General features: G+C 42.0%; 1 protein-coding gene and 1 non-coding gene across 3 annotated transcripts in view; both read right to left on the reverse strand.

The window, feature by feature from the left end:
- Nucleotides 1-15,613, reverse strand: part of SLC3A2 (solute carrier family 3 member 2) — a 28,472-nt gene that overhangs the window by 6,898 nt on the left and 5,961 nt on the right. The window lies entirely within an intron of this gene.
- Nucleotides 9,583-9,768, reverse strand: LOC145524977 (U2 spliceosomal RNA). Its single transcript, XR_014068003.1, has one exon. It is a non-coding gene; the product is annotated as a U2 spliceosomal RNA (small nuclear RNA).

A 15,613-nucleotide genomic window follows, 5' to 3' on the forward strand; every position in this document is an offset into this window, starting at 1 on the left:
AGCACGGAGCCACCTTTAGGCGGGCGGAGTCTGTGATCTGTCCCACCCCCGGCCTCCGCTGGTCCCTCCCGCCGCCTAAGTGGGCGTAAAGGGGATATCCAGAACTGCGGGGGTTCCAAGGCTTTTCTTCGCCCACTCCGAAGGTTTGTGACTCCCCGGGACACCATCCTACATTTGCCCTGGCCACTTGAACTCAGAGTCAACGAAACTCAATTCAGCCCTTTCCCCCACTGGGCCTTGTCTTCTCAGGCCTCTGGGACTTGGCACTGGAGCCCCGCTTCCCCGCAGGGCTTACTCCCACTCTTTCAAGATATCTTGAGTGTAGTTCAATTAATTCATCATGCAGCAACTATTTATGGAGTGCCCATACAATAGTGTGCTTCATTAATTTTAGTGAATTAACCCTAATCTAGTCTTCTTCATGATATTTTATGATGAATCTGTTTGGACAGGAGAATTGCTGACATTCCCCGTTATACTCTACCCGCCCCCACTTTCCGGCGCCAGGATGTCGGGCATCTAGGAATCCGACATCCAGAAGAGACTGATGGATAATCTCGGGACTGACAACATGCAGGGGCTGGGCCTCTGTTGGAGGCATCCATCTTCTCACTACAGATCAGAAGGTGCCACAGCCAGACTGTTCCCCACTTTGCAGGGCCTCCTGCAGATTAGCCCAGTGCCCCCACTCCCAGATGCCAGAGCTCCTTACCTCCCTGTCCCTTCGCTGTGCTAGGCCTTGGAGGCAGCTGGTACTGCCAAGGCCTTGTTGGCATATGGCCAGGGCACCTTGGACTTGCATGTTGTTGTTCAGTCGCTCAGTCATCTGACTCTTTAAGACCCCATGGACTGCAGAATGCTAGGCTCCCCTGTCCTTCACTACCTTTAGCTCAAACTCATGTCCACTGAGTCAGTGATGCCGCCCAACCATCTCATCCTGTCGCCCCTTCTCCTGCCTTCAATCTTTCCCAGCATCAGTCTTTTCCAGTGAGTCGGCTCTTCACATCAGATGGCCCAAGTATTGCAAAGACCTTGAAGACCACCCAGCTTCTCCCCACAGAGGACCCTGGATTGAGAGTGAGACAAGGTTCAGCCAGACATCAACACCATGAGGTGCCAACACTCTCACGAACTTCTTGTTCATAAGGAGCGCCAGCTGGGTTATTTTCAGAGAGAACCTGAAGGAAGTAAGTTCTTTCTCCCTCTCCCACCTGGGCTGGAAGCCAAGACAGCTGTGTATTTGGAAGAAAACAGAAACCAAGATCTGAAGAAATAGAAGAGGTACCAAAGGAGAGCCGAGATCGTGAAAAAGCTCACCCTCTGCCCTTCCCCTTCATTCCTCTCCCCTCTTCATACCAGACTCATCCCCATCCCCCACCCCAAGCAAGCAGGTAGAGGCTGGAGTTCAGACCTGTGCTCAATGATGATAGCAAGTCCAAGGTGCCCTGGCCATATGCCAAATACGTGCCAACCAGGGCCCCTGAACAGACTATCACCAGCATGAAAGCTCAAAGTTAAGAACTGTGGGGTCAGACACTCTCTTTGAGATGTTTCAACATAACACTCCCATACATACAGTATCTGACTCACAGTCCCCCACAGCTCCAAAAAGATGAAACCAACCCCCCCCCTTCATTCAGTAAAGAAGCTAACAACTTGCCTCCCCAAGTTTATCACCCACCACACCTGTCACAGGTACCACCCTCCAGCAACATCAGCCTTCAAACACCTGTTAGTCCTGCCACATAACCAGCTATGTCAGGCCTCTGCATCTTTGTGCACATCATCTCCTATGTGTTTTGACCTTCCTTTTCTGCCTCATAAACTCCAATTCATTCCAGACCTAGCTCAAATGATAGCTTCTCAAATCCCCCGGAAAGAATTACTTTCCATCCACTGTGCACCTGTCTCTTCTACAATTCACTTCCTATTTGTTTATTACTTTTCCTTGTCTGAATGTTGGCACTTCAAGACAAGTGGCAGAGCCTTGTGCTACTTGTTGATGAACCTGCCTGCTCAGACATAGGCACTTTATAAGTGTGCAGTAAATAAGTCGATGAACTGTTATCATTAAAACACGGTATTTCCCTTTTTAGAAGCAACTCAACAAAAGTAGCGTGTATTTGAAAAAAAACGTGCACCTCAGTGTTCACAGCAGCATTTATAATTGTGAAGATATGGAAGCAACCTAAGTGTCCTTCAACAGACAAATGGGTAAAAGAAGATACAGTATATACATACGGAATGCTACTTAGCCATAAGGAAGAAGGAACTTTTGCCATTTGCAGCAACATAGATGGACTTTGAGGGCATTATGCTAAGTGAAATAAGTCAGACAGAGAAAGACAAATACTGTATGATATCACTTATATGTGGAGTCTAAAAAAATACAACAAACTAGTAAATATAACAAAAAAGAAGCAGACTTGGATATAGAGAACAAACTAGTGGTTACCAGTGTGTGTGTGGGGGTACTCTATAGGGGTGAGAGACCGGGAGGTACAAACTACTGGATATAAAATAGGCTCAAGGATGTATATAACATGGGGAATATAGCCAATATTTGATAATAACTGTAAATGGAAAGTAACATTTAAAATTGTATTTAAAATTTCTTAATTAAAAAAATGCAGGAAAAAACATAGTATGTGAAGATAAAGGGATAAAGTGACAAGGAATTTAAACAACATTGTGTAGTATCAAGAGGAAACTGTTTATGCAGGAAAACAAACCAAGACTTGTAACTGGTTCAACCAAATAAAACAATAAATCTGGGTGAAGGGGAGGACAAAAAAGCAACAGAGCAAGACAGCAGAGAAAGAGGGCTGAAGGTGGCTAGAGAGCCTCTGATCCTACAGTGTATGTTGCTAAATACAGAACTTAATATTTACTATAGAATTCAAAGTATGTAATTTGTTCAAGAAGAATTTAGCCTTCAAGAGAAGCAAGGAAAAAAGCAGTTCAAGAGTCCAGAGCCAATAAGGACAGATTAATGAAGTCATTAAAGTCTTCAGGACTTTACACTCATTCAAGCAAATGGTGGGGGGGGGGGATGCTGTTGGGGCCCTGAAGTTCAGAGGGTCAAGTCCACAGAGAAAGTTCCTTTCTAATCCCGTTGCCAACATTCATGTCCCATGTTTCCCAACAGGCGAGGATTACTTGATCTTAGCCAAAGATATGGAAGTTTTCCCCCCTCAGTGTGTTAAGAGAAAAAGATTTCCAGAAACAGAGCAAAGATGGGAAGATAGAAACTTAGGAGACTGTCCAACAGACTCTGCAACACTGCCAAAGCTGAAGGTATAATTCCAAAGACCCAAAAAAAAAGCATCCAGGCTCTGCCTCTAAACTACCCATCAGCCTTGAGGAGTTTAGCCATTCAAAAAACTGGATGATGGCTGAAGTTAAGGAACTGAGCACTTGGATGAAAGCAGAGAAGGAACGTGACCCCCTTCCAAAGGGGCCCACTTGGCAGCTGTTATTAGAAGCAGCAATGTTGGAATATTATTTGTTATTACAAATCCTGCAGGAGGGACACTGGCTGGTGAAGAGAACTGTCAGAGTTGTCTTCTAAAGACATGTGAGGAATGTGAGTGGGGATAAAAGCCAGAAAGAGTGAAGGAAAAACAACCAAAGCCTTCTTGTTGCAGAAGAGAAATGAATGCACCACCTGCAAAGTATCTCATTCTCAAACTGAACAACACTGAAGCAAGTCATTCTCTCTAATGCAACCAAATATTAAAAGAGAAACACCAGAGATACAGCAGATCAATTTATGGATGAGATAGAGAAGTTATTTCTCTTGGATAGATAACATCAGATACTCAACTGATCAGAGACAGAATACTGATCTCATCAAAAGGCTAATTGGTAATAAGAGATTAAATGATTCCTTAAATGATCACTGAAGTACTCCAACATCAGCTCCTTCTGCAATCCTGGTCACACAATACTGGTGGGTATTGTCAGTTTCCCCATCTCCTGTGCTCTTCAAAACTATCTGTCATCACATTCTTTGAAAGGAAGTCACTAAGTGCACCCACACGCAAGAGCTATGAAGTTACACTCTGCCTCCCAGAGGGAGGCACACCTTCATAAATTATTTGGGATTTTTCTGTACAGAAGGTTTCTCTCTTCCCTCTCATATATTTATCTATTCATTTATTTATATCAGTATGGATTCTTGGATACTTATTTTATACTTTGGGTTAGAATCCAACACTGTACTGCTTTCTTGATCCAATTATTCCAGCTTTTGCCACTGTGAGCTCTCTCACTTTGGCCACTGCGTCCTTTTAATACATGCCCTTTCCCCTTCTTCTTTTTTCTTTTTTTTGAGCACTTTACTTTCTGGCACTATAAGATGCTTCAGGCTCATCTTGTATGTTCTCTAGGGCCCCAGCCCTAGAAACAGCATTTCTCCAAGGAGATGTAGTCCCTTTTATTGGGGAATAGTATTAGAGGTCAAGATATGGGAACTCAGGCATCTTTTGAGGAACAAAACGAAAGTTATCCGTCAAAAATATGTCTTGAGAATTCCCTGGCAGTTCAGTGGTTAGGACTCCTTGCTTTCACTGCTGAGGGAGTGAGTTCAATCCCTGGTCAGGAACTGAGATCCCACAAGCTGCATGGCAAGGCCAAATAAACAATTAATTTATATATATGTATATATATGTTTTTTTTTCTTGTATACTGCACTTTTTTGGGGGTGGTTGGTGTCCTATTTTTAAAATCTGTCCTTACTTCAAGGCCTGAAAAATATTCATCTATACTTTCTACAGAAAAAAAGGCTTTATTTTTGACATTTCAATCCTCAATCCATCTTTAATTGATGTTTACTTATGGCATAAGATAGGGAACAATCTCATATTTTTTTCCAGATGGATAACTATAATGCAATGAAAATACATCCATAGTACTACCCTGGTGGTAAAGTGGATATAGGAATCCACCTGCCAATGCAGGGGAGATGGGTTTGATCTCTGGTCTGGAAAGATTCCACATGTCATGGGGCAACTAATCCTGTGTGCCACAACTACTAAGCCCAAGCTCTAGAGCCGGTGAGCAACTACTGAGCCTGCTCATAGCAACTAGAGAAAGCCCAAGCAAAGCAATAAAGACCCAGTGCAGCCAAAAATACATACATACATATGTGTATTTGGTCTTTGTCCCTAGTTACCAACACGGAGCTCCTAACTCCCTTAGAATCTCCTGGGTGACAGGAATGCCTTTGTTCTAATGAGGCCACTCTTGATGGGCTCCTAAATAGCTTCAGGATCGGTGCTGGTTACCAGAAAGGCATGACTGAAGTGATGAAACTTTCAGTCCTGCTCCCCAACCTCTGGGAAGGGGCTAGAGATTGGATTAATCATCAATGGCGAGGATTTAATCAACCGTACCTACATAACAGTATCTAACGATAATCACACCTACAGTTTCTGAGTTGGTGAACACATCAAGGTGCTGGCAGCGTGGCACCCACACCCCCACTCCTTGCACCTAGCCTTCTTCCATTTGGCTGTTCCTGAGTTGTAGCCTTCATAATAAACTGGTAATAGTAAGTAAAATGCTGTACCTGACTCAGTCCCTCAAGGAATCCATTTACTCTCAAATCAATGAAATGACCCCCAAATCTTTGTCAATATTATGACCCACTAATCTTTAGTTAATTCTGTATTTCTAATTATCCAAAATTAATCTGATCCTGCGATTTCCACAACCCCCTATAGCCTCTCCTTCTCAATCCCCCTGCTCAGTATGACAGTTCTGTCAGTGACACAGCTATTCTTCCAGTTTTCTAGGCCAGAAGCACATGGGCAATTTTCTTAGCTCTTATATCTTCCTATCCTCCCTGTCCAGCTAGATGCTGGTATAAACTCTGTAGCCTGATTAATATAGGTACAATATATCCACTTAGGAAAACACACACACACACACACACACACAAGCTTCTGCTGCATGCTATTATGAAACTCTCTAAACAAACTGGAAATGGTTCCAAGTCTCCATCCAGACTTAAAATGTACCAGTTCTTGCTCCTGCATTCAGTATTTCAAATGTCTTATAAATGTATTTATACAAATATATTTACATAAGCAATATTAATAAATGTATTAATAAATAAACCAAACTCTCAAGCACTTTTGATTTTCACAGACATTCAACATGGCTAAATGTTACCAGAGCTTTCCAGCAATACAATCCTAAAGACACATAATGAGGCGCTGGGATCTTTGATTTCAATATTCACTTCCCAAACATAAACTCTTCCTTCATTCCCTCAAGGGAAGTAACTCAGTATTTGAATAGTTCTGCCCACATCTGCCCCTGCTCCTACCTATGCTCCTTTCTGGATCAGTTATAGGAAAAATCTTAGGGCTCCATAGAGGGAAACAGGTGCCTAACTAAATTTTAAAAATATGTTTTTATATTTAATAAGGTGAAAAGGGGGTATATAATGTTGAGAAGTAGACATTTAGGGACAAGTATGGAATAATAGAAATTGCAACTAAACTGGTTAATTTCAACAACACTCTGTAAAATAATTTGAACTAGAGAAATTAAAAACAAACTAAAAAAAGTAAAACACACCACTAAGAAGGGAAACCCTCTTTTCTAATTAAAATAGAAACTGTTGCACTAATGAAATGCTAGCTAGAATGTAACCAGTCTGAGAAAGGAAATAAACTTTTTCCTTGAAGAAACACATATCCCTAGGATGGGGACTAAAGAATTAACAGCTACAGTCACCTGATTACCACAGCCTGATTTTTACAGTTTCTTAACCATTGTTAAGTCCCCAACGACATGTTCCCAGAGATGCTGCAATACCAGGCTGTGATACTGAAATACATATTTGGGACTTCTCTCGTGGTCCAGTGGTTAAAGACTCCGAGCTTCCACTGCAGGAGGGCAGGGGGCACAGGTTCAATCCCTGATCAGGGAATTAAGATCCCACATGCTGTGTGGACCAAACACATATTTGGTCTTCAGTCTTCTTTCCTGGCACCAGAGCTTCTAAAATCTTTGGAATCTCTAGAATAAACAATGGAACTGTCAGCCTCACCCCTCACTCTCCAGAGAGGGTAGAGGATCTGAAGCCTGGTTAATCACCAATAGCCAGTGATCATGCCTGTATAATGCAAAAGTTGCTCAGTCATGTCCGACTTTTTTGTGACCCCATGGACTATGGCCTGCCAGGCTACTCTGTCCATGGGATTTCCCAGGCAAGAATACTGAAGTGGGTTTCCATTTCCTTCTCCAAAAAATGTCTCTTTTGTTTAAGTTACCATATACCCTAGCAATGAAAACTAAGAGACCTAAGATTAAATCTAACAGTGAATAAATGACTTCTTTATGAAGGGAAAGATAATATCCTACAGAAACACATGCAAACAAAAAATAATGAGAACCTAGTATATGCCAGGCACTTTTCTATGAGCTGGAGTGGTAGCAAGGAAAGAGAGCCTGCTTTCATGAAGTTTAATTTCACTAAGTGAAAGAAAGAAAATTAAAGAATAAATACTCAAACACACGTAACATGTCAAATGATTACAAGTGCTGTGAAAAGGCAGAGTACGATGAGAAGGAGATTAGTTGATTCAGGGAAGGCATCTCTGATGAGGTGATATTTGAGCAAAGACCCAAAGAGGTAAAGGAACAAGGGAGCTTTCTAAAAGAAAGTTTTCTAGGTAAGGGAATAGCAAGTGTAAAGATCAAAAGGCGAAACGTCTCATATTTGTAAACAGAAAGTTTGATGTCATAAAGAAATTAACACTCCCTGATGAAATAAAATTTTAAGGCAGGATAAAAAAAAGTTAAGATAAAATTTTCCCAGGCCGTTTTAGCCACTACCCTCTCCCCTTTGGTGTGCATTGTGCATCTGCATTAACCAGATCCCCTTAGAAGACACAGCAATGCCTACTTGCAAAAACAAACAAAAGCAACTTCCTCCTGGCACCAGGAAGGTAACTCCTTAGAAAATAACATTCCTTTCTCGATTCTGTAAGGGGTCACAATAACTCACAACTTGCCTTGCTGGACTATGTTACTTTGATGTATGACCCTTTGTCTCAAAAATTTCTATAACTCGGCTTTGACCTCACCAGGGGAACAGTCCTTAGAGCTTTCAGAAAGATCGTCTCCTGGGTTATAATCTTCCAGCTGGCTCAAAGAAAAATTTCCAGTTCTTTCTTAGATTGACTACTGATTAATTTTTTTCATCAACATCCCCAGACAGTCTATCAATCCACTGCAATACCAATACAAATCTTAATATCTGTTCTTGGGAACTTTATGATTCTTTAACACATGTGTAAGAGAAAAGGGCCAAAAACAGTAAAGATATTTTTAAAGTAATACTTTTGAAGACAAATCCTACCATATATCAAGCATGCTATATTCCTAAGTAATAACAGTAGCATGCTAAAGTAATAATCATAACATGAAATAGCCAAAGGGATGGACAAATGGACCAACAGAACAGAATATGAAACCTGAAAGAAACATGCATATTTGAAACCTTAATATATGCAGATAATATTACAACCACTGGAGGAAAGAATAGCTATTCACCAAATGGCACTGAAAAAATAAAATTAGGTGACTACTTAAAAGTAAACACAATAATATATTCCAAGTGGTTAAAAGACCTAAATATGAAAAGCAAATATTTTAAATTTTTAGAAAAAAAATGAGAGTATCTTTCTGATTTTCAAGGTAAGGAAGGAGTTCTTAAACAAGACAAAAAAGCACAAACCATTAAGAAAAGAACTAATAAATTCTACAAGAAAAATCTGTGCATCACAAGAGACCATAACAAACTGAAAAGAAAATCCACAAAAGGGAGAAGACATAGTATCTGAAACTAACAAGACAACAGAGTCTTGTATAAAACATATAAAGTTTCACTGAAAACCAGTAAGGAAAAAGGCAACAATTCAGCAGGAAAAACAGTTTACAGATTAGGAACAGTAAGTTCACAAAACTGTATACACAAAAGAATGGCCAGTGAACTCTTGACAGATTACTTATTAGTAATCAATAAAATACAAATTACAATCACAAAATAATATAATTTTATGTCCATCAGATTGGCAAAACATCTGACTGAACCAAGTGATGATAAGGACAAGAAATTGCCTAAGTGGCAACATTAACTGGTATAATCACTCTAGGTAAGCAATGTACAAAAGCCTGTAGAATTAAAAATACTCTTAGATATTACCTATCAATGTCACTCCTGGATTCATAACCCAGAGACACTCTCATACATGTGCAGAAAGCAGCATACAAAGGATTTCACTGCAGTACTGATTATAGTAGCAAAAACTTAGAAACCTGTAAAGGGTTTATCACTAGGTGACAAAATAATTTGTAGAACATATCTAGAGTATATAAAAAACTGAATTTTAAAGAGCTAGGGCACAAAAAGACAGGAAAAGTGCATCAAAATAAAAAGTGCATCAAAAATATAATGTTAAAGAAAAAGGGGAAATAGTAGATTCACCTTAAAATTCTTTCCAAAAACTAAATGATACAAGAGCACCAACAGTTTCCTTTTTAATGACATTCTATCCCAAAAGAAAGAACCACACCATTCATGGAGGAACTGCAGGATCTGGTGGACATGGGGAATGGATGGAGCGAGCCTCGAGTTCATCTCCCTGTTCCAAAATTCCATTTAATAAAAGCATCCTCAGGTAGAGGATTTACGAGATGTTAAATGATACGAACAGATAATGATCTTGGGCCAAAAACCAAAGAAACAACCTATAATTAAGATTCCCTAACCAACAGGGACCTACTGCATAGCAACTGTACTCAATATTTTATAATAACCTATAAGGGAAAAGAATCTGAAAAGAATATATTTATTTATATACGTGTACGTGTGGTTGTAGCTGAATCACTGTGCTGTACACCTGAAACTAACACAACACTGTAATCAACTATACTTCAATTGAAAAAAAAAAAGATTCTCATCAAGCTTTGCTTCCCAAACTTTCATTCAAGGTCACACATGCAATCTTACAGCTGTTCCTTTTAAAATTTCACAAATTTGGCTCTTCCAAAACCCAGTCTAATCCTTCTCTGGGAGAGCTTCCCACTGGCATATTCCTCCGCGGGGTTCAAGAAATAAGGAAATTCTGTTCCCAGGTTGAATCTTTGCCCTACAGGTAAACATCCTACTCCAAGCTCATTGCAGGGCACTGGACGTTTGCATATTCCTACTCCTGGCCTAATAGAGGCAGTACCTCTTGCTGCCAGGGGAGGGCAGAGCTATTCTGAGCAGTTGCCATCCTCAGAAAGATTCCAGTTGGAGGAAGCTGGCTTATAGCTCTCAAGTATTTCTTCTAATAACCTCTTCAGGAGCTTCTTAGCAAAGGGCAGGTAAACACTGAGTTTTAGTGACATGCTGAGAAAGATCGAGGGCAGGAGGAGAAGGGGGTGACAGAGGATGAGACAGTTAGATAGCATCACTGACTCCATGGACTTGAATCTGAGCAAACTCTGGGAGATACTGATGGACAGGAAAGCCTGGCATGCTGCAGTCCATGGGGTCTCAAAGGGTCCGACACGACTGAGTGAGTCAGCAACAACAACAACAGGATATATATAGCAAATGAAGTCATGATAAGAGATAAACTGTTCGAGGCAGAGTGAGAAAACAAGTGGATCCAGAACAGAACCCTGAATGCAATGGGTTAAAAAGAGAATGGGCAGTAAGGAAGTCAATGGAGTGGGGACAGAACAGTTTCAGATTCCTACTTTGTCTTTCCCAGACCAAAGGCTCAATGTGGGGACTTCCATGGTGGTCCAGTGGTTAAGAATCTGCCTTGCAATGCAGGGGACACAGGTTCAATCCCTGGTTGAGGAACTAAGATTCCACATGCTGCAGAGCAACTAAGCCCATGCACCGCAACTAGAGAATCCCTGTGCTGCCATGAAAAGTACCACATGATGATCTTGTGTGATGCAACTAAGACCTGATGCAGCCTAAATAAATAAATTAAAGACTCGATGTAGGGGGTTACTCCAAGTCTATCGATCCCAGTAAGCACTTGGGGACCAGGGATATGATCACCAGGTAAGAATTCAAGGACTTCAGGGAAATGTCCTGGGACGCAGGACTTAACCCCTGGCAAGGATTCCAATGGGTGGGGCAAAATCACTGTTAAAGTGGCTCATAGAAGCTTTGAGAAAGCAATGGCCTTTGCTGAGTGAAACAGATATGCTTGAGTTGCCCTAATAGATGGCAGAGGAAGGAATAAAGAGGCTGAAGAAAGCAGACATGCTGGAATGGATATATTATGTGAGGCTGGAAGACCCATCAGAGAATTGTGTTCCAAGAAAGGGCCCAGAGGACACAACAGTCACCAAGGCCATCAGGAATGCACTACTAATAGGGGCACCAGTATCATCCAGAAGTTCAATGGTGGTTCTCTGCTGTCCAGGAGAGGAGGTCACAGAGCTGACATCCTTACTTCCCACCCACCCCCATCAAGTAATAGTGAAGTGACAGGCGCTCAGTCATGTCCGACTCTTTGTGACCCCCTGGACTATACAGTCCATGGAATTCTCCAGGCCAGAATACTGGAGTAGGTAATCTTTCCCTTCTCCAGGGGATCTTCCCAACCCAGGGATTGAACCCAGGTCTCCCGCATTGCAGGCAGATTCTTTACCAACTGAGCCACAAGGGAAGCCCAAGAATACTAGAGTGGGTTCAGTTCAGTTCAGTCGCTCAGTAGTGGCAGACTCTGTGACCCCATTAACTACAGCACGCCAGGCCTCCCTGTCCATCACCAACTGCAGGAGTTTACTCAAACTCACATCCATTGAGTCAGTGATACCATCCAACCATCTCATTCTCTGTTGTCCCCTTCTCCTCCTGCCTTCAGTCTTTCCCAGCATCAGGGTCTTTTCCAGTGAGTCAGTTCTTCACATCAGGTGGCCAAAGTATTGGAGTTTCAGCTTCAACATCAGTCCTTCCAGTGAACATTCAGGACTGAACTAGAGTGGGTAGCCTATCCCTTCTCCAGCGGACTTTCCTGACCCAGGAATTGAACTGGGGTCTTCTGTATTGCCGGTGGATTCTTTACCAACTGAGCTATCAGGGAAGGCCCATCAAGTAATACAGGAGGCACTGCTTAACTGCCAGAAGTCAGAAAGCTGTAATTATCATAAGGCTGGCAAGATTGGAGGGTTAGCCATGGGGCCTGGAACCCATCAGAGACAACTGTAGATATAATAAACAATGGTATCCCTGGGGGAAGCCAGTGAGGGTACTGCTGAATATCTACAACCTGAAGGGAGAAAGAAGAAAGGAGTGCAAAGCTAAGGACGGTCACCACAAGAAACAGTCAAAATCTCCTTCTTAGTTCCTGGGTCTGAGCCGATTTTCACATCCCAAACTCAGTTACTGAAGAGGTAAGTAACCAAGTCCCTAGGGGAAGGAGCATGAAACTATGATGATTCTCCCAGTTTTTCCCAAAAAGGAACTCATCATCTACTAAAAGAACTATACATTTGGAAAAGAAGAACATGCAAACATTTTGAGGATTTTAGACACAGGACCTGAATTGACACTGATGCCTTGAGGCCCAAAGCATCATCATTATTCCCATTAGAAGAGGTAATTTCTGCAGTCCCCAAGTAGTAGAACTGATACACTCAGGAGTAGTCCCCAAGTTTAGTAGAACTGATATACTCAGGAGTAACCTCTACACTGGGTCCTTGGCCTACAAGAGAAGGGCTATCACAGTGGGAAAGGCAGAGTAAAAATCTCTGAAACTCCCCCACTCTTCAGCCATGATAGGAAATAAAAAGAAATTACCACATCCTAGGGAGTAAGGAGAGAGGGACAGAGATTAGAGTCACCATAAAAGACAGCAAGGATACGTGGATGGTGATGCTTATCACAGCCACTCGTAGAAATAAAACTCCCATCTATACACCAGGTGACATGGTAAGTTGCCAACTTTGAGTGCAACTCAAGAATAAGAAAGTGCATTGCAGGTTACAATGCCTGAAGCCCTGCCACTTGAACCATAACATCCAAGAGACCTATGGGGTTGGAAAAATATGCACTGTGGAGCCTATGGCAAGCCCCAGTGGGCAAAGCAGGTGGCTGAAATTCTAGAACAAGGCCAAGCTGTTCACAACAGAGAAATACATGCCTTTTGAGAAACAGCTCTTGGTGTGTTATTGGAACACTTCATTATGAAACACTAAGTAACCAAGAACGGCCCCATTATGAGTTATATCAGACCTGCTGCATTATAAGTTGGACCTATGAAGTCAAACCAGACCAGACCAGCAGCAGTCTTTCAAAAGATGGAAATGGTACCTCCAGAATCAAGACTAAGCAGAACCAGGGGATACAGACAAACTGCATAAGCTGGTCGCCCAGACCCCTTGATATCCACCGTATTTGTAAAAGTGTCCCCACCCCTCGTGCAAAAGAATTCGCAGTCATCAGGAATGTCCTGTATAACCTGCTAAAGGAGGAAGTAAAAGCTCAAGCATGATTTATGGACGGGTCAACTTATGAGTGCCAACTGAAAATGATGATGGCCACATTCAGAAGAGGCCTTGAAAGACAGTGGAGACAGAAAATCTGCCAGCTATCCACCTGATAATCCACCTCGTGCAGAAGGAGAAATGGCCCAGGGTGAGAATATATACACACTCTAGGTCAGTGGCCAATGGTCTGGCCAGCTGATGAGCAGACTGGAAGGAAAAGGACTAGAAGATCAAAGGGCATGAGGGCCGGGAGAGAGAATGGTGATGGACATGTGGCAGAGGGCACAGAGCTGAAGACTTCCGCATCACACGTTAGTGTCCACAAAACAGAATCTACCGTGAGAGAAAGAGACCACCAAACAGACAAAACGACTTAGCCTCCATCAGAAAGCATGCCAGGGTTCAAACCTAGGCATTCTCGTAGCCAACACAATGACTTATACAGAAAACATGTAGGGACTTCCCTGGTGGTACAGTGGCTGCACTTTCCAGTGCAGGGGGCCTGGGTTTGATCCCTCTGTGGTCAGGGAACTAAATCCTATGTGCCATAACTAAAAAGAGCCCATGTGCTACCACTAACCTGGCTCAGCCTAATAAATAAAATGGGGGGAAAAAATGTGTGAACTTCTATTTATATCTCATCCTTTGAAAATTTTTCTACCTTTTCAAATTGATAATGTACATAAAATATAATTTACTCTAAAAATCTTCATATCGTAGGGTGTATCAGCTTTTTTGTTTGGGGTTTTTTTTTTCCCTGCGCCACACAGCTTTTGGGATCCTAGTTCACCAACCAGGGACTGAACCCAGGCCATCAGCAGCAAAAGTAGTTTTTTTCTTAACTTATAGGAAAGAAACGATCAAAAAAGTTTGGTGACTGCTCTATTCTGCCATTACATAACTACCAGTTGTTGAATTAACAGATACGCTTGTTAGCCTAGTTCTGGACTACTTCATATGGTTTATAGTACCTCTTACACGTCTAAAACCAAATTCTTTAATAGTGAATCAAGTTGCCATAATTTATAATGCTTATTTTTTTTCCAAGGGAGAGATAATTCCACCAAAGTTATAGCTAACAAATCTCATTTACTACATATTCCCAAAGGGACACACTACTCCTACAAGTACTGCACTGCCAGGGTGATGCACAGAGCTGACAAAACAAGCTCCTATTCTATCTCCTTGTGCCAAAAACCAATGTAATATGAAGGTAAAAGAGGGGAGTGAAAAAGCTGGCTTAAAACTCAACATTCAAAAAACTAAGATCACGACATCTGGTCCCATCACTTCATGGTAAATAGATGGGTAAATAATGCAAACAGTGACAGATTTTATTTTGGGGGGCTCCAAAATCACTGTTGACAGTGAGCTCAGCCATGAAATTAAAAGACACTTGCTCCTTGGAAGAAAAGCTATGACAAACCTAGACTGTGTATTAAAAAGCAGAGACATGACTTTGCTGACAAAGTTCTGTGAAGCTATGACCAACCTAGACAACATATTAAAAAGCAAATACATGACTTTGCCAACAAAGGTCCATCTCATCAAAGCTATGGTTTTTCCAATAGTCATGTATGGATGTGAGAGTTGGACTATAAAGAAAGCTGAGCGCTGAAGAATCGATGCTTTTGAACTGTGGTGTTGGAGAAGACTCTTGAGAGTTCCTTGGACTGCAAGGAGATCTAACCAGTCCATCCTAAAGGAAATCAGTCCTGAATATTCATTGGAAGGACTGATGCTGAAACTGAAACTCCAATACTTTGGTCACCTGATGCAAAGAACTCACTGGAAAAGACCCTGATGCTGGGAAAGATTGAAGGCAGGAGAAGGGGATGACAGAGAATGAGATGGTTGGATGGCATCACCGACTCCATGGACATGAGTTTGAGCAAGCTCTGGGAGTTACTGATGGACAAGGTAGCTTGGTGTGCTGCAGTCCATGGGGTCGCAAAGAGTCGGACACCACTGAGCAACTGAACTGAACTGAATTCCATTTAGTGAAGCAGTGCCTCTTGCTGCCAGGTGGGGGCAGGGTTGCTCTCTCAGAAAAATCACCAGACCTCTCTTAGCAGCTCATTTGATAAGGATT

This window comes from Giraffa tippelskirchi, chromosome 10 (genome assembly GCF_054371585.1).
Source record: "Giraffa tippelskirchi isolate mGirTip1 chromosome 10, T2T-mGirTip1v1.2.pri, whole genome shotgun sequence".
In the NCBI taxonomy this organism is placed as follows: domain Eukaryota; kingdom Metazoa; phylum Chordata; class Mammalia; order Artiodactyla; family Giraffidae; genus Giraffa; species Giraffa tippelskirchi.